This window comes from Mya arenaria, chromosome 13 (assembly GCF_026914265.1).
Source record: "Mya arenaria isolate MELC-2E11 chromosome 13, ASM2691426v1".
Taxonomy (NCBI): Eukaryota; Metazoa; Mollusca; class Bivalvia; order Myida; family Myidae; genus Mya; species Mya arenaria.
This window is the reverse complement of record NC_069134.1, coordinates 6,629,366-6,649,064: the sequence shown is the minus strand read 5'-3', so window position 1 is coordinate 6,649,064 and position 19,699 is coordinate 6,629,366.

Here is a 19,699-nt window from a genome sequence, read left to right as displayed (position 1 = left end):
AAAGCCATTTAAGATGTGTGTTTCTTCCTAATTAGTTTTATGTCTCCTTTAGTCCACTGAACATCTCCTTCCCCTGCAATAGCATTTTGTTATTTGAAAGAGCAAGTACTTTCATGTTGATAAAAGGATGATCGTTCTTTTTGTGATACAAAACTTGAACACAATTCAAAATATCACATACATTTACCGTATCAATGTCCATGATATGGCACCGTGTACAATTTGAATCATGACTACTTACTTTCTGAATTTATTAACATCAGTTGCGGTATTTATGTTGGAGTATACATTATGTGTATTTTTATATCATTAATCAAGACTGTGAAAGCGTATATTACGCCAAACCATTGATTTCGGTGACAGCCTTTTATGCATATAACTGAACAACATGAATATGAAGTCCATTAAAATAGTATAACATAAACCATTAACAAGATTGACTATTCAAGCATCAAACATAATAACATAAATGTCAGAACACAAACTGCTTTATGAATCGTGGAATCATCTGAGACAAAGAAATTATATTTTAAACATGTAAGCAATGCAGCAGCCAATTGTATAAAACTTGTTCATTCTTTAGTAAGAATTAAGTTAGCCCAAACTTCATTGATTGGTCAATAGTTATCCAAATTTTACATTAAACAATCAATATGTTTTAATAAACAAACTAGCCAAATATTAACATACGGACAATTTCTCTCGGGGATTGAACATACTTTCAAATGTAAAACTATTCCATTCGTACATATGTATGTTTAAAATGTTTCCAAGCACTGTTGCTTGTGAGCAGAAAATTGACTATGATATATTGAAAAACGTAGTTACAAATGCGTTTTGAATTAGCGGCCTGTCTGCTCTTATTCTGTTCAAGAAAACCCTTTCACGAAATTCATCGTCCTCGTGTCAGATAACGTTACAAACGAACGTAAATCAAAATGCTATTTGCCGCAAGATTTCAGAGAAAAGCTGATATTATCCGGCCATTAAACAAAGACATAAAACGGTAAATGATGGCAGCACCCAATTATATTATGTTGTATTGTATGAAAGTCTTTATTTATTGAGCAAATGTCAAATATAATTACAACTGAAGGGGTCTTTTGCTATAACTCAGGCTTGCATATGGCACTTGGTTTCGTTGTCAAGAAATAATTCACCACCAAGTGGTCTGTATTTAACTCAGGATCATGGAGCGACATATAAATAAATATCTAGTGTCTGCTTTTAAAGGAGTCCACAGACACAGTATGATACTGTTTTACATTCATATCTTTATTTTTGTGTGTTTTAAAGTAGTTTTTTTTCACAGGTAAAGCACATATGTTCACACATGTTCACAAAAATATTGCCATACTATTAGTAATACGTTGGGTAAAGTAGGGATGCAGGTATTTGTTGGTAAATCTAACAGACTTATGGTTCTTATCTGCGAAAGCAGGATGAATAAAACAAGACTACGGCGAAAATGACATCGACACACGGTTCGAATTACGTTACTAGTGTTTTGTTTTGGTAGTTGTTTTTTCTTTTTTAATTTAAGGTGTTTACACTACCGAGTAATGATATGACATGTTCGTCATAAATATATATTTTACGGGTTTTTAATAATATACGATCGTTATTATACAATTCGATCGAAAAAGGAATAGCAGTATGTGGTGTTTTTTTTACTTTACCCAGTAGAATTCGATACTTTTCAATTGATATACTTGTTTTTTTTATCGGTTCTTATTATTTTATCGTATTTACAGTTTTTAATCAATGTGACATCAATCAGTGCCAAAATTCGGGATTACATTAAAAATCGTTTCAGACATGGAATAAATGCTGGAACTCTTTCTGGAATAAGTTTTAATGAAATATGTGACGTTTATGGTAGTGATAATGTTTCGTATTCAATAGTTACTCTTTGGATCAAAAGAGGAATAAACTCGGGTGAAGACACTATTTATAAGAAAAACTACAGAAGAAGTCGAAAGCTTAAACCTAAATACCGTTTAATGGCATCGGGCTAACACCAAAGACATAGAACTATAGTAACTATTTTGAAGGACATGTTTTCCACTGTGCTAACTCTTCATGCATTCGCCAGACCTATCAGCATGTGATTCCTTATTTTCTAGTTTGAAAAACCAAACAAACAAATTTAAAGGTCGAACATTTCCCACAAAAATGCAAAAGGTTCTGCTATGTTTTAGTATCTGAATGTTGTTCCTCAAGGCACTACACCAGCGCTATTTAAAAGTGGATTGAACGGTTGCATTTGGGTACTACTGTAAAGGGAGAGTATTCGGAGTGGATGTAATAAAACTTTTGCGAATATGTTTTAAATATTGTGTTTTATAGGTTTAGTTGCATTAAGTATTTGAAGTCCCTCAACTGGTTCATATTAATATATTTACACCTCAACTTCCATTCCTTATATTCACTGCCTTTCGTCAATTGTGATTATCATACGATGAACGGATATGTTTGGATCAAGAGTCATCGCATAACCATATTCATGAAAATTGAAAAATGTTTATATTGTTATAATTTGTATTAGCAGGCCCCGAAAAACTGAAATCAACATTTTAGAAAGTATAAATTTATGATATGTTTAATGTATTTTTGACATTACGTTTAAAAAAGATTTGAAATGGATGTTTTCCCGCGTTATTGTGAAATCATTTGAAACACTGTTTCCGGTTACTGTCGGTTCGGTCGGGTCGTTCTATTTACAGAACGACCGAGAAAAAAATTACTGTATTTTTTTTAAATGAAATGAAGTATTTTTTTTTTGAAATTTTGAAAGATATAATGAATTATTGGTGTAAATATAAGTAATGAATGGCGTAACTGATGTCATTATCGTACACATGCACGGAATAGGGCTCGTTAAAGAACGCGTGGACTTTTAACCAGCCCAATTGCGTTCATACGCCGTTCATATGTCGATAAATGCATGCACTTCAGAAATATAAAAAATAAAAACAAATAGAACGATAAAAAACAAATGGAACACTTTAAGTTAATGCAATATATAAAACGTAAAACAAGATCCCTTCAAACCTGGTGATTTCTCATCATGGAATTACAACAAATTTTGCAGACATGACTATTTCAACATATCGACATTCATCTTTAATCGATTGAATTTTCCGTGAGCACATTTTCACCTTTTAGCCGATGGAAACCGATGTTTAAAGTTGTTTTTAATAATTAACTGGCAATCAATGGTATTATATTTTGAATACGACCGCATTCTGCAATGAACATCCATGCCATGTTTGCCTGTTAACATAATTGAGAGAGGTTAATGAATTAAAAATTACTTGCAAAAATCCTTAAAGGAATACGCATTCAAAATATTAGCCTCTTTTTCACGATGCAGGATCAACATATCACAAGTAATTGTATTTAGTAGTTTGTACATATGAAATTGAGCTGCTGAAAAGTATCATAAGTGGTGTAACCAAAATGCCTATATGAAATCACCTAATTAATAGCATTATCTTACTATGTTATTTGTAACTATGTATAAACGTTTTCATTGATCATTATAAACATATGCGTTGTTGATGATGTTCATTGTACAAGTACAAATGATTTGTCTGTCTGTCTGTCTGTCTGTCTGTCTGTCTGTCTTTCAATGTTGTTCAGTTTTGATGACCATTGACATACTGGTTAAGTATAAAGATATCTGTTTGCTGATTATAAACATGTCAAAGGAATGCCCGAAAGTAGATTTTTAAATGTTATTACAACTATTATATTCTTTTGAGGAAATGTTTTACATTTTATTTTCTACATACAAAATACGTTCAAATGATACATAAAATAACAGCATATTTATGGTAACCAAGCATCTTCCATCCTTCTGTGAGTTCGAGATTTTAATATGATATGTTTCATTGGCCTTTATCTTTTATTGGTTATAATAATTTGAGTTGAAAGGTATATATCAACTAATTGTAACGCAAACACTACTGTATAAGGTCTGTAGTAAGCAACACTAGCATTACAGTATGTTTAAATTTTCAATACGTAATCAATCGCAACAACAACGAACGACTATTGTGATTGGCGGATTTTACCGGAAGAAGAGATCTCATCTTTGACCCGTTTCTAATAATTGTCCTCATGCTGCCACCATTATCTGCCAATGGTTAGATTAATTACCTTCCTTTTGTGTGTCGGTTCCATTATAAAATTAAGAACAATATAAGGTAGGTGAGGTCCGTGTTAGCATTAGTTCCGGATAAAATATTTTAATTACTAAAATATTGGAATCCCATGGATATTAATATTGAGGCTCGTGCATACGAACTAACCACCCGTTAGCTACGATATGATGAATTGGATGATGAATTTTGTCAACCTGTTAAGTGTTGAAACTTTCAATGTCTCATTACGGACATTATGTTGAATAACATATACAGGCAACTGACCTATTTTAATTCAATTATTTAAAAACTAAATTTGTTTAACACATAATTGTTGTATGTAAAAATACGGCATTGGTGTCATCAATATGGAAAGATATTTACTCTTTAATCACTATAAATGCAGGAACTGTTCAGGCTGTATTTGAAAGTGCACTAACATGCATCAATCGTCGAATTATTGCTTTCCTGATTTAATTGAAGTTCATGTCCTTTTCTGGTTATTCTTATTTGGGATCTCCTTTCTTGAGGCACCGATGGCTAACAACTAGATTTAATCAACCCTTTTCCCATGGTGCGTATTCCTGTAACATTTTCTGATAAGATAATTACACCCTATTGTTTGGTCACAATTGATCAGGCTCATCCCCGTGTGTTCATAACCCTAACAATGGAAGTACTCAAATCAATGATTTTGCATCATTGTGAATAATAGTAATATAGAAGATGAATATCGCTTTGTTTGTTTCTGTAATGCGAATGTCGATCTACGTAGAATTTCTTAAAAATAAAATAGGTCAATAGGCACAGACGGCTGAAAGTCATTGATCTCACGCAAAACACGAACTGAACACTTCAACTTAATTTGTTTCACTTCGTCAAAACATTGTTAATGTAGTATCTTAATCAAAGTAAGTTTATTACTTAAGGTGTTATACAAATACTATCTCTCAGCATGACATAGTCGATAGAAGTGTTTAATGATCATACATCCTGTATGTATGTTTGTTTGTTCATACTTACTCTTTCTATTAAAATAAGTTCCTGTATTTATTATATTTCTGGTTTCACCTCATATCGGTATACCAAAAACATGTGATGAGGAGCACGTATTAGTTTAAATTACTATGTGTTGATTCTGTATCTCGAATCGTTATTATCGTTTGGTCATAAAATGGTCAATGTGACTAGATTCACAGCCACCATGTTTGCTTGTTTCCAATATAAGAACATTGTAACCTCATGAATGTATTTAAAATATCATTGCATCTCTTTGAAAAAAATTCGCGCACATTACTGTTATTCATACAAACTATCGAACAATGTTTCTTGGAAGCATTTTATACCGCACGGTAGGCACTGAAAGAAAGAACGGTCATAAGCGGGGTGTATATCCATGTACGTAGGCGTAAGCTTTTTTGCATTTAGTGTGTACAACTAAAAATATGCTTCAAAAATGAATTTATTACCTGCGTTTTTGCTCTTTTTATTTCTGTTTACCTCTTGGTTTGTACGAACATGCAGTCAGAAGATTGTATTGATACATAGTTTTAAACCTTATAGTTAACTTTGGAAACTTTTGTTGATGTATACAGCTTTCTCTGTATGATTGTATGGAGATGACAATATTGTTCAGGGTGGATTCGTCCACTTGCAGGTACTGCATGTTTGTGGTCGTTTAGTGCTTGAATATTGTTAAATATATCAGCGTTTATGATTTATTTACATAAGATAATTTAGCAACATTATTAGACTGTATGTATGTGCTTTGACCGTATCTTATCTTGGAGAATTAGCACTTCAGCTACGAATGGCCTCATTCGTTTGAAGGTAATATCTTTGTCTGGTTCTTAGGTTTATCAACATGTTGATATCATTTCCTATTAGGTTTATAAATACGGTTAATTTATTGAATATTAATACATGTTGGGAAAAGTGTGAGATTGGGTATTCGTAAATCTGATTAAGTGTTTCATGGACCGTCTTCTGGCGGTACTCCAATATTTATATATAGGCAGCATGTACATTGGTACTAATTGTTATTCATTTGCTGTATGTGCTGTTGTTTAAGATGTCATCGTTTGTGGCGATTTTACGTACACGCTAATACTTAGTTTATAAATATTAGGACAATCACGAGGGTGAGTACATTTAAATAGGTCCAATTAAGTCGACTGCTTCGTTGACCATTCCAAAGAGTAATACTGTTTATGCGTGTCTCACTGGTTTAGTATTTGTAAGCCTCGAACATAGTACCTCTAAACAGGTTCATCAAATATATTGTTACTTGTTCCGGTAGTAGTTTTGGACTTATTACTCTTATATCAATAATTCTATGTTTGCCATTGGTATTTATTACCAGGAATATGTCACATCCCTTGGTCCTATCGACGAGTTACGGGATATGCTCATTTCGCCTAATGTTATAGAAACTACATAGTCAGTCATCAGGACTCTCGTGAAAATATGGGACTTTCAGTCTCCCAAAATGAGAAAATGAGGAATAATTTTGAAAGCAAAGTAGTTTCGCTAATTTATAACATAACCGGAAATGTCCTAACCTATTTCTGGCATTCATGTGTGGAATGTACGGCGTTATAAAGCATACACCTATACAAATGACGGCAAATCTGAAACTTGTCACATTCATATTTTCTTTGGAATCTTGTTGTGTCGGGATATAATACAGTAAAGACAATGATGTCTGTCATTCTGTCTGATAGACACACAGTCTCGCTATGTGTGACGTAAAACATTCAGCTCACATCGACGACATGATTGAGCCTTTTCAGACAAAACTACATTAGTTTTGTCATTCGTTTGTATAATCCAATATGACAATACCGTTATGCAAATAAGGAGAACATGTAAATCAGTAATGAAATGGAATAACATGGAATACAAAAAACTAAGATGTGCGATCATACAGATGAAGAACATTTATTGAAAACAAATAGAGTATAATGTTGATTTTTTCATCGTATAGTATATGTATCTTATTAACATCGCCATCCGTTGAAAGACCCCTACAAAACAAAGTTTGTTTGGGAGTAGGGGATGAACAGGAGTAAGCTTGTTGGTCGGTCGGTTGATTGGTTTGTAGGTCGGCTTATATACACATGTTTAACACCATTAAATACATTTCAGGGATCGCTTTGGCTACAAACATTATTTTTAGGACTTAAGGCCAACTAAGGCCTAAGGTCAACTTAGAACGTGCCAAATTACGATGAAATGACTATACATGAAAGGGTAACGGATCTAAAAAGCAGTGTTCCATATTTTTAACATCGTAATATATTGATAAATTTTGCGTTTGATACAGACCACAAATTTTTGACGGAGTTATGATCCCTTCTCAATAAAGAATAAGCCAAAAATAAGGTTTCCGGACAATGACTTATAGACTATCATGAGATCGTTGACACTTTTAAATAATATAACAAATATTTATTTTTCGATCAGCAAAATCGATAAATTGAAATTCTGGTTCTTACCAAATTGCATATAAAATAAGCAAAATTTCTACGGATTTATCAAATTGCAAATAAACCATTTCTGTAATAGTTTTGAGCTTGATGATGTTGACCAGGTCTAGGTGTTTAGAGCAACATATACTGAAGGTAGAGACAGAAACATTAAAAGGGAACATATAATATATACCAAAAGCAATATGAACTGTGATGGAAGTGAGTACAATGTTTTACTTGTTTGTCCAATGGACCTTCGAATAACGCATTATTAAACGTGCCGGTCTTGTATGGTTAAAGTTGTCACACTATTGTCAAAAAGTAATGCAAATATAATGAACAGAATTACAAGTTACTTACTTACTTAAGCGATTGAAATATGCAAGTAATAAAAGAAATGCGTAGTAGCAAAATTCATAACTTACCCTATTGCCCATTAGAGTAAATACAATGCAATCCATCGATCAATCTCGTAATCGTTGATTATGTCAAGGGGTCCTCACTGGTTTGAGGTAAAAAACCCGAAAAAGGTATCAGTTAGATACAGCGTGTGAACTTACTTATGAATTGTGATTAATAACAGCCTTTGAACAATATACATCCGTTAAAGTCTAAAACATCTGAAAGATCAATTTGTTTGGCTATTAATATTATTTCAGAAAAGCGTTTCATACTAAAATATCACGATTATTTTCGGATATGTATTGTAATTCCAACAAACAACTAAAAAGAGGTATCATTTGATTGTTAAAGTACCTCTGATTATAGTAATGCTTTTAAAAGTGATTCAACTATGTCATTTGTCTATACACATTTGACAAGGCTCCATTTAATTATCTATTAATTATATGCGTGATCTTTTTTATAGACATAAATAATGTATGAGATTATCCGACATGCAAGTTTAAGCTGTCTAAGAAGATGCTGGTCGTTGGACGTTAAACGGTAAAACCTTATTAAAGCTGGAAATACAGCATGAAATGTCTGGTGGGAATTCATAAATCTTTTCTTACAATGACATAAACTGATAGTGATTGCTGAGAGCGCTATGAAGGATTATTGTTTGTTATGGAGACCATAAATCACCGGTACATGTCCAGCTTTCTCATCTTGATTAATTGAGGTCCAGAAAGCAATCGTCTAGTAGACCTCGAAAGTCATGGCAGTTTCTTGTGGCTTTTTATTGTTATCATTGTTGACAAGAACTCCCTAACGTAAGATATCTCTAATGTCATAGACGACCACTATACAGTAAGCCGCAGATGTAAAATATTAAGGAAAGTATTGCGCATCGAACTGGTGGGGAGAATGTTAACGATAACAACTTTATATTAAAGGGCGGATGTTATAAAACGTAAGATTCATTGTCATTGTTGCGGTAGCAGCTCCAAATTACCACAATACGGACATGAAAAAAGCAGCGGCAAATTAGATTGGAATAAATATGCCATAAGAGACTGTCTGAAACGTCTGAGTATGACCAGTTTTCGTTTTATTGGTACTTTAGGGGCTAGACACCAGATGTACAATTGCATAGAATTGACGTCTTGGATCTTTCTTATAGATGTATCACATCACTTACGACACATGCATCATCCGCAGTTTTTGCGCATTTTTCCAATATTTAGCACTTTTAATGTACGTGATTTTAGCCTTTTTTATGATTGTGCCATGTTTGGTAATCTAAACATCGCTTGTTTACTAGGGGTTGATACGAATACGATAACAGAAGGCGGGGTATAGCTAATTTCTTGATAACAGTCTACATTTCGTTTCGCTTTCTAAACAGGTTCTTTCGAATAACGAAACTGAAACTACAAAAGAAGGACTTTTCAAGACGCAAGTTATCTTCAGTAGTACACGAAGTAAAGCTGTTTCAATGTAATATGGTATTCTGTCACGAAATGGAAACTTCAGAAAATAAAAACTTTTTCACTTTCAAACAACCAAAGTAATTAAGATCTTGCCTTTGCGTACATGGGATGTGAGGCGTTATTTGACAACGACTTTAAAGATGTTATATTGCATGCGAGAAATTATGAAAGTATATCATTTGTCTTCTCGGGTAAATAAAAAAAATATAAATAAGGGAAACAAAGTAGTTTTTGTCTGTTATCCCATCTGTTAAATAAACATCAACGCTGTTTGAAAGCTCAACTCAAGGACATGTTTCCGGTTTTTTTCCAGAACAATCAGCACCTTCATTAGTTTCGTCATTCGTATGTAATCAAGTATGACAGTTTCGTTTTTGCAAATACAGTTTGTTTGTTTTTACTTTAGTTTTGCTCGTTTAGTGTCGATTAGGCCATTACCTGATGCCTCCTCTGAATAGGGTTTATATTTTAATACATGACTACTGGGCTGGTCCATGTATTTTTTTATTGTTTTATAGTTTTTAATTCATTATAAATGGTGGTGTTAACATACAGATGCGGAAATATTGAAGACATATAGCAGGTAATGTTGACGCCTTGGACATTAATCGTGGGTATGTTCTAATCTGAATATAATAAAAGATCGTTATTAGTCAGATTCCGCAAACCTTTGGTCTCTGTTTGCTGGTTTTCTTCAATGTAAACGGTCATGTTTTTCATAAACCACTGAAGAGATTGGCAAACGAGATGGATTTAAAACTAATTCAAGAAAGCTATTAATATCCAGATCTACTGGGATGAAGATATATTAGCCGAAACATTTATTTTTAAAAAATGCTTGCAATCCATCATTGATATTGACTTTCCAAATCATCCGGTTTGATCGAATAACTAAAAGATTGTTTCTGTTTACATTGAGGATAAAGGCGAGTCAAATAATTGTTTTCTCCGAGAACACCGGTTTCACTCACAATACAAAACAACACTCTCGCGCAATATCTCACCAACGAGAATGACTTAACATAAGTCAATATAACTGTATTCACAATCATTGTAAAATTTTCAAAGTGTTAAGACTAAGCCAAGTAATTTGGAAATTAACAAAATAACATTTATAGGATCATTGATCAAGGTCATTCAAACTAGACAATCCGCCTCAAGACAACAACCATTATGTAACCATCGAAATATCATCAAATATACTGTAGGGGTATTTGCCTTGGCAGGTCAGTGACCAATAAGAAAGTGCACACTGGAGTTTGTTTGATTTTAAATGTAAAACAATTCACCAGAGAAAGATTTCGGATTTAGTAAGTGTAAACATGGCTCGTGTTATGTAAGCACTTTCGCAGGGAGCATTTTCTAAATGAGTTTTTAATCTTTATTTCAGTGTGGCGCAGTTTGTCAGTTTTACCAAATCATCCGATATCCCTTAGGTACTTTTGCATTCATCAATATTACGTAATACTGAAAACGAAAGTTACAAGGCAATCTGCATGGTTTTATATAAACTAATTTGATGTATAAACATTTATGAGTTTAGTACAATGGCTAAATTTAAACCGTTAGTCTTGCTCTCAAAACGGCTGAAATCTCTTTATAACTTCACCGAATAACAAAAACAACAACATTAAGAATAATAAACAAAGTCTCAATTATTTGCTGGCGTACATCTAACATTTTTTAAAAGTGTGAAGTTGAATATCAAAAACTTGTCTATCCACCAAGTTATTCCAATCTAATTTGCCGTTGCTTTTTTCATGTCCGTATTGTGGTAATTTGGAGCTGCTACCGCAACAATGACAATGAATCTTACGTTTTATAACATCCGCCCTTTAATATAAAGTTGTTATCGTTAACATTCTCCCCACCAGTTCGATGCGCAATACTTTCCTTAATATTTTACATCTACGGCTTACTGTATAGTGGTCGTCTATGACATTAGAGATATCTTACGTTAGGGAGTTCTTGTCAACAATGATAACAATAAAAAGCCACAAGAAACTGCTATGACTTTCGAGGTCTACTAGACGATTGCTTTCTGCACCTCAATTAATCAAGATGAGAAAGCTGGACATGTACCGGTGATTTATGGTCTCCATAACAAACAATAATCCTTCAGGGCGCTCTCAGCAATTACTATCAGTTTATGTCATTGTAAGAAAAGATTTATGAATTCCCACCAGACATTTCATGCTGTATTTCCAGCTTTAATAAGGTTTTACCGTTTAACGTCCAACGACCAGCATCTTCTTAGTCAGCTTAAACTTGTCGGATAATCTCATACATTATTTATGTCTATAAAAAAGATCACGCATATAATTAATATATAATTAAATGGAGCCTTGTCAAATGTGTTTAGACAAATGACATAGTTGAATCACTTTTAAAAGCATTACTATAATCAGAGGTACTTTAACAATCAAATGATACCTCTTTTTAGTTGTTTGTTGGAATTACAATACATATCCGAAAATAATCGTGATATTTTAGTATGAAACGCTTTTCTGAAATAATATTAATAGCCAAACAAATTGATCTTTCAGATGTTTTAGACTTTAACGGGTATATATTGTTCAAAGGCTGTTATTAATCACAATTCATAAGTAAGTTACTCGCTGTATCTAACTGATACCTTTTTGGTTTTTTTTACCCCAAACCAGTGAGGACCCCTTGACATAATCAACGATTACAAGATTGATCGATGGATTGCATTGTATTTACTCTAATGGGCAATAGGGTAAGTTATGAATTTTGCTACTACGCATTTCTTTTATTACTTGCATATTTCAATAGCTTAAGTAAGTAAGTAAATTGTAATTCTGTTCATTATATTTGCATTACTTTTTGACAATAGTGTGACAACTTTAACCATACAAGACCGGCACGTTTAATAATGCGTTATTCGAAGGTCCATTGGACATACAAGTAAAACATTGTACTCACTTCCATCACAATTCATATTGCTTTTTGTTTATATTATATAATCCCTTTTAATGTTTCTGTCTCTACCTTCAGTATATGTTGCTCTAAACACCTAGACCTGGTCAACATCATCAAGCTCAAAACTATTACAGAATTGGTTTATTTGCAATTTGATAAATCCGTAGAAATTTTGCTTATTTTATAATAATAACCAGAATTTCAATTTATCGACGATTTTGCTGATCGGAAAATAAACATTTGTTATATTATTTAAAAGTGTCAACGATCTCATGATAGTCTATAAGTCATTGTCCGGAAACCTTATTTTTGGCTTATTCTTTATTGAGAAGGGATCATAACTCCGTAAAAAAATTGTGGTCTGTATCAAACGGAAACTTGATCAGTATAATACGATGTTAAAAATAGGGAACATTGCTTTTTTAGATCCGTTACCCTTTCATGTATAGTCATTTCATCGTAATTTGGCACGTTCTAAGTTGACCTTAGGCCTTAGTTGGCCTTAAGTCCTAAAAATAATGTTTGTAACCAAAGCGATCCCTGAAATGTATTTAATGGTGTTAAACATGTGTATATAAGCCGACCTACAAACCAATCAACCGACCGACCAACAAGCTTACTCCTGTTCATCCCCTACTCCCAAACAAACTTTGTTTTGTAGGGGTCTTTCAACGAATGGCGATGTTAATAAGATACATATACTATACGATGAAAAAAAATAAACAAAAAATCAACATTATACTCTAATTGTTTTCAATAAATGTTCTTCATCTGTATGATCGCACATCTTAGTTTTTTGTATTCCATGTTATTCCATTTCATTACTGATTTACATATTCTCCATATTTGCATAACGGTATTGTCATATTGGATTATACAAACCAATAACAAAACTAATGTAGGTTGTCTGAAAAGGCTCAATCATGTCGTCGATGTGAGCTGAATGTTTTACGTCGCACATAGCGAGACTGTGTGTCTATCAGACAGAATGACAGACATCACTGTCTTTACTGTATTATATCCCGACACAACAAGATTCCAAAGAAAATATGAATGTGACAAGTTTCAGATTTGCCGTCATTTGTATAGATGTATGCTTTATAACGCCGTACATTCCACACATGAATGCCAGAAATAGGTTAGGACATTTCCGGTTATGTTATAAATTAGCGAAACTACTTTGCTTTCAAAATTATTCCTCATTTTCTCATTTTGGGAGACTGAAAGTCCCATATTTTCCCGAGAGTCCTGATGACTGACTATGTAGTTTCTATAACATTAGGCGAAATGAGCATATCCCGTAACTCGTCGATAGGACCAAGGGATGTGACATATTCCTGGTAATAAACACCAATGGCAAACATAGAATTATTGAAATAAGAGTAATAAGTCCAAAACTACTACCGGATTAAGTAACAATATATTTGATGAGCCTGTTTAGAGGCACTATGTTCGAGGCTTACAAATACTAAACCAGTGAGACACGCATAAACAGTATTACCCTTTGGAATGGTCAACGAAGCAGTCGACTTAATTGGACCTATTCAGATGTACTCACCCTCGTGATTGTCCTAATATTTATAAACTAAGTATAAACGTGTACGTAAAATCGCTACAAACAATGACATCTTAAACAACAGCACATACAGCAAATGAATAACAATTAGTACCAATGTACATGCTACCTATATATAAATATTGGAGTACCGCCAGAAGACGGTCCATGAAACACTTAATCAGATTTACGAATACCCAATCTCACACTTTTCCCAACATGTATTAATATTCAATAAATTAACCGCTTTTATAAACCTCATAGGAAATGATATCAACATGTTGATAAACCTAAGAACCAGACAAAGATATTACTTTCAAACGAATGAGGCCATTCGTAGCTGAAGTGCTAATTCTCCAAGATAAGATACGGTCAAAGCACATACATACAGTCTAATAATGTTGCTAAATTATCTTATGTAAACAAATCATAAACGCTGATATATTTAACAATATTCAAGCACTAAACGACCACAAACATGCAGTACCTGCAAGTGGACGAATCCACCCTGAACAATATTGTCATCTCCATACAATCATACAGAGAAAGCTGTATACATCAACAAAAGTTTCCAAAGTTAACTATAAGGTTTAAAACTATGTATCAATACAATCTTCTGACTGCACGTTCGTACAAACCAAGAGGTAAACAGAAATAAAAAGAGCAAAAACGCAGGTAATAAATTCATTTTTGACGCATATTTTTAGTTGTATAAACTAAATGCAAAAAAGCTTACGCCTACGTACATGGATATACACCCCGCTTATGACCGTTCTTTCTTTCAGTGCCTACCGTGCGGTATAAAATGCTTCCAAGAAACATTGTTCGATAGTTTGTATAAATAACAGTAATGTGCGCGAAATTTTTTCAAAGAGATGCAATGATATTTTCAATACATTCATGAGGTTACAATGTTCTTATATTGGAAACAAGCAAACATGGTGGCTGTGAATCTAGTCACATTGACCATTTTATGACCAAACGATAATAATGATTCGAGATACAGAATCAACACATAGTAATTTAAACTAATACGTGCTCCTCATCACATGTTTTTGGTATACCGATATGAGGTGCGTTCGATTGTAACGTTAAATGACACGGGGTCGATGAATTTCGTTAAATTATTCTCTTGGACAGAATAAGAACAGACAGGCCGCTAATTCAAAATACATTTGTTTCGACGTTTTTCAATGTATTAGCAACATTGCTTTGGAAACTCTTTAAACACGAAAACGTACGAATGGAATAGTATACAATTTGAAAATATGAAAACAATTGTCCGCATGTTAATATTTGGCTAGTTTGAATATAAACCAAATGGGTTGACTAACTGTAAAATTTAGATAACGTTTGAAGAATGAACCAATTTTACACAATTGGTCGCTGCAATCTTAATATGTTGAAAATATATTGTCTGTTTCTCAACCGATTTCCATGATTCATTTTCTCTAATTATTTTACATTTTCATATAATTTGGAAGGGAAGATTAGCTGATACATGACGCTTTTATTTTTAATAATGTTTTCCTTATTTGATCCCAGTTTTAGAACAATGATGCTTTTTATTATGAAACTCTATGATCACACAGTTTTTAACCTTTTATTTTATAAGACAGACTGTGTGTGATGTGTATAGTTTTAAACATTGACTGCATCGTATATTTGAAAAGGTTTTTGCATTAGGTGCTCTGAATTGTATTCCTCTGTTTGCAAATAGAGTTGGGATCCCTAATCATAGAAGTACTTGGGATATACCTAATGCATACTTTGATAGGATTTACCTTTTTCGTTTTATCTTTATTAAGGATTGTTGGGACGAGAGTGAGGTTTGTGCACATAAACTGATTTAAACCCCCAGTAAATATACATTTTACTGACCGTTCCAAGGCGGTACCTAACAATTCTTAATAAACACACTTAGTGTTTTATATATAGTATACATGCACTGTTCTGTTTGTGGAGTTTTGTGCTCTGTTCTTCTATGTTTCTTGTTTGTGATTTTATGTTCTATATCTTTGGCGTTTACCCAGTGCCATTAAACCGGGTTTATGTTTAAACATTTCGTACTGAGCTTGTTTCTGTAGCTTTTTGCATAACTATTCATACAACAGTTGTGTTTTGACTTTAACATTATTATGTATGATGCATGAATAGTCAAGCTTGATTGATGGTTAATGGTATGTTATGTTATGTTAATGGAATCCATGCATGTCACAGAATCAATAGTTTGGCGTAAAAGGCGCCTTCAAAGTCTTGGTTTATGATATAATTATACACCTAATGAGTTCTCCCACATAACTAAGACAACTGATATAAATAAATGAAATAATTCATAAAATCAGAAGTCATGATGCAAAATGTACACGTTGCTTTATCATTGACATAAATACGGTAAATACATATGTTATTTTGAAATTTACTGAAATTTTATATCGGCAAAACAACTGAAATTGTTTGCCTAACATGATAAAAGAAATTAATCAATAATTTCAATAAGTTAATTAGTAAAATTAAGTTGTTTGTTTACTACTTTCATGGTAGAAATATGAAATTTCATAACCAGATGCACATGAATTAATGCCGTGTTAGCAAATTCAATAATTAGATTAAGAACTGCATTGTCAGCAAACTTCTGGCGCATTATAAATCCACGAGAAACATCGATGGTTTAATTATATTAATAGTCGAATTTCTTGTCTTGAAGACATCCTCTAAGCATAAATACGTTTAATATAATTCTTTTAAGATCTAAGGCGGTAACGTGATGGTTTTATTAGCCAAACAATTAAACCTATATCTGATCTATTTCTAACCTATATAATGCTGCAAACATTAACTACATTCACATTTCAATCAATCATTTTTCTCGTTATTAGAAAAGTATAAAAACCAAAGCATCTCAACAGTATGTTGCATCTACAACTACGTCATAGTTAGTTTTTATTATTGGTCTTCTTTTCAATTAAGTCGGAAGGCCAGGCGTATTGTTAAGAATAATACAATGAACACAATGGACACAAACTATAAATGCTTACTTTGTTAATGTTCAGCGAAAAGGACTTAAGTTGAGGAACTGCAATGAAATTCTCTGTATTGCAAAATAGCAAAACGCTGGTTAGGCCAAACGTTGAGTTGAAAATAGTTTGTATTGACAATTGAACATGTTTTTCATCATGTTCAGGTTTCATTTTGTTTAAGATTTTGTTACCTATATTTGTAGTACGAAAATCATAGTATTCATTTTTACAATACAATTCAGTGTTAAAGGGTTGGGCATGCAAGGTGTCGATTATTGATTTCTGTATCATAACTTGATTTAACTTATTTGATTGTTGGCAAACACGAACTTCTGCATCGAATAAATAGTTAACAATATTTTTGTCGTATGTGAACACCTGTATGGGTGTCTGAAACACTAAATTAAACCCCTAGTCATTGTTAATGAAAGAATAGAGTACAAGTGAAGCAGATATTTGTAGCTAATGTATATTGTAAAATCTAAACAAAGACCTGTTTTCGTGCTCAGCACGGTGTTTTCAAGATTGAGTGCGTTGCATAAGCTGGTCTAGAATCGAAATCTTAAACTGTAATCTGCTTCATGGTCTATTTATGAACACAGTAAGTGCAAACAGTCTGCATACAATCACTTTATTCATCAATGTCGCAATCGCATTCCTATATATCTATATAATTTACCGAATAAGTGCCGGAGACATGGTCATTATTCAGTAAGTCCCAAGGTATTTAGCCTTTCAGAATATTTGAAATCCCAAGACATATTCATAACCCCACTGAATTAGGACTATTTGCATTATTGCCGTCGCAGACAGAGGCACTGGTGGTTGAGTGATCACATGACTCAGGCCCTTCAATCCTTTTGTCAGGACAAGCGAATTAAAAACCATCAATGAATAATTTATGACATCGGTAATGAATTTATGCAAGTGTATGTAATTGTATTCTCCATACATATTTTTTTTAAGAATCCAGAGGTTCAAACGCTACGGAACGAAAATATGGATATGGCGTTAATACCCAAAATGTGTCTTACACAAAAACTGACACTTGTAATGATTGTTGTTTTTTCTAGTTAGTCACGATAAATATAAACGATATACTATAACCGAGGAATAACCGTTATTGATGAAATCTTGGTTTGTTGGTTAAGAGTTGATAAGAGATGCCTGCGCCCATTGACAGTATCATACCTTGCAATGCGGTGCTTAATGGGAATTAATAAGCCTTTTTGCGGTCATTTTCCTTTTTCTTGTTGATAACATGTTTAGAAAGAGAATAATTTAGAACAGAACATAAATGGTTCGGCAACAACAATAATTGATATGTTAAACTTTACACAAACGGGAAGATAACATAGGTACAAGTCCCGGCTTAGAATGGTGTTTTTATCATTAAAGTCAAAAGAGTTAACGTGATAATGCATTTTTCATCAACCTATATTGTGCGCCTGTAATGTGTCTCTGATTAGATTGTTTACTGCGGCACAAGGGACACAAATATGCATAGCAGCGGTATGTGTGAACATTTAAATTTGTTTTGTTTTTGTTTTTGTCGGCGACAGTTTCCATAATAGCTTGTTTTAAGACGTGTTCAAGATGCCTTTTATCATATATATATATTTATAAGTCCTGCATATAAATAAATACACTGTGACAAAAAGTACATTTGCAATTACTTGGATAACCTTTGACAGATGCCTAAGTATTCGAATATGGTTTAATTTTGGAACCTTCATACCTAGCGTTATCTTCGAACGATGATCGACGCTGTTTTGGTTGACATCATTTAGGTTGAAAATACCTCTGCTGTTCGTTCAGAAAATAGAGGCCGTGTCAAATAACTTCAAGATAGTGATATGTTTCCACGAATGGACATCGGTGTATCAGGTCGAGCCTTTGGCTGTTGTTTGTTAATTGTGTGCTTAATTCCTGCTGTAGTTGTGTTCGTGTTTCATGTGTTGATGGACAAGCAACTGTGGGAAACCGACTCTGGTGTAAAGGGAAAACAAGACTGATCAAACTGTTGGCAGTACTCGAGGTTCGGACTTGTTGAGAACCAGTCGGAGAAGAACTGCTTAGATGTGTATTGTAGTGTCCGTAGTATTTTTAGTCTGCCGGCTTCCCTCTTACACTGTGAAGATTTGTTTGGAATTCACACGTGACCGGGGTTTACTGTGCATTGTAAAGCTGCGAGTATTTATGGGGCATCTTAATTGTATTACCAATCAAATATTATATACAATATTTCGATATTGCGTCAAAAGAATGCTGCCTTGCTGGAGGAAATATTTCGTTCGAACGTAGTACAGAAATGGCAATAAAAATAATAAATGAAAACGCAATCTGCAGCAGGACTCGAGGTCTTTGGTTTGCTAGGCCAGTCCACGCACGCACGCACGCACGCACGCACGCACGCACGCACGCACGCACGCACGCACACACGCACGCACCCACGCACACACGCACACACGCACACACGCACACACACACACACACACACACACACACACACTGTCAACCATTTTTACAGAAATGTTTTAACATTCGATTGTTCGGTATAGTTATACCCTATATTGAGTATATTTTTGTCGACACTACAGTATAGTGTAGTAGATACTAGTATCAAAAGGGCAGTTATTTATTTTTATTCGTGATTTTAAACAAGTATACTGACAAAAGATGACTTTGT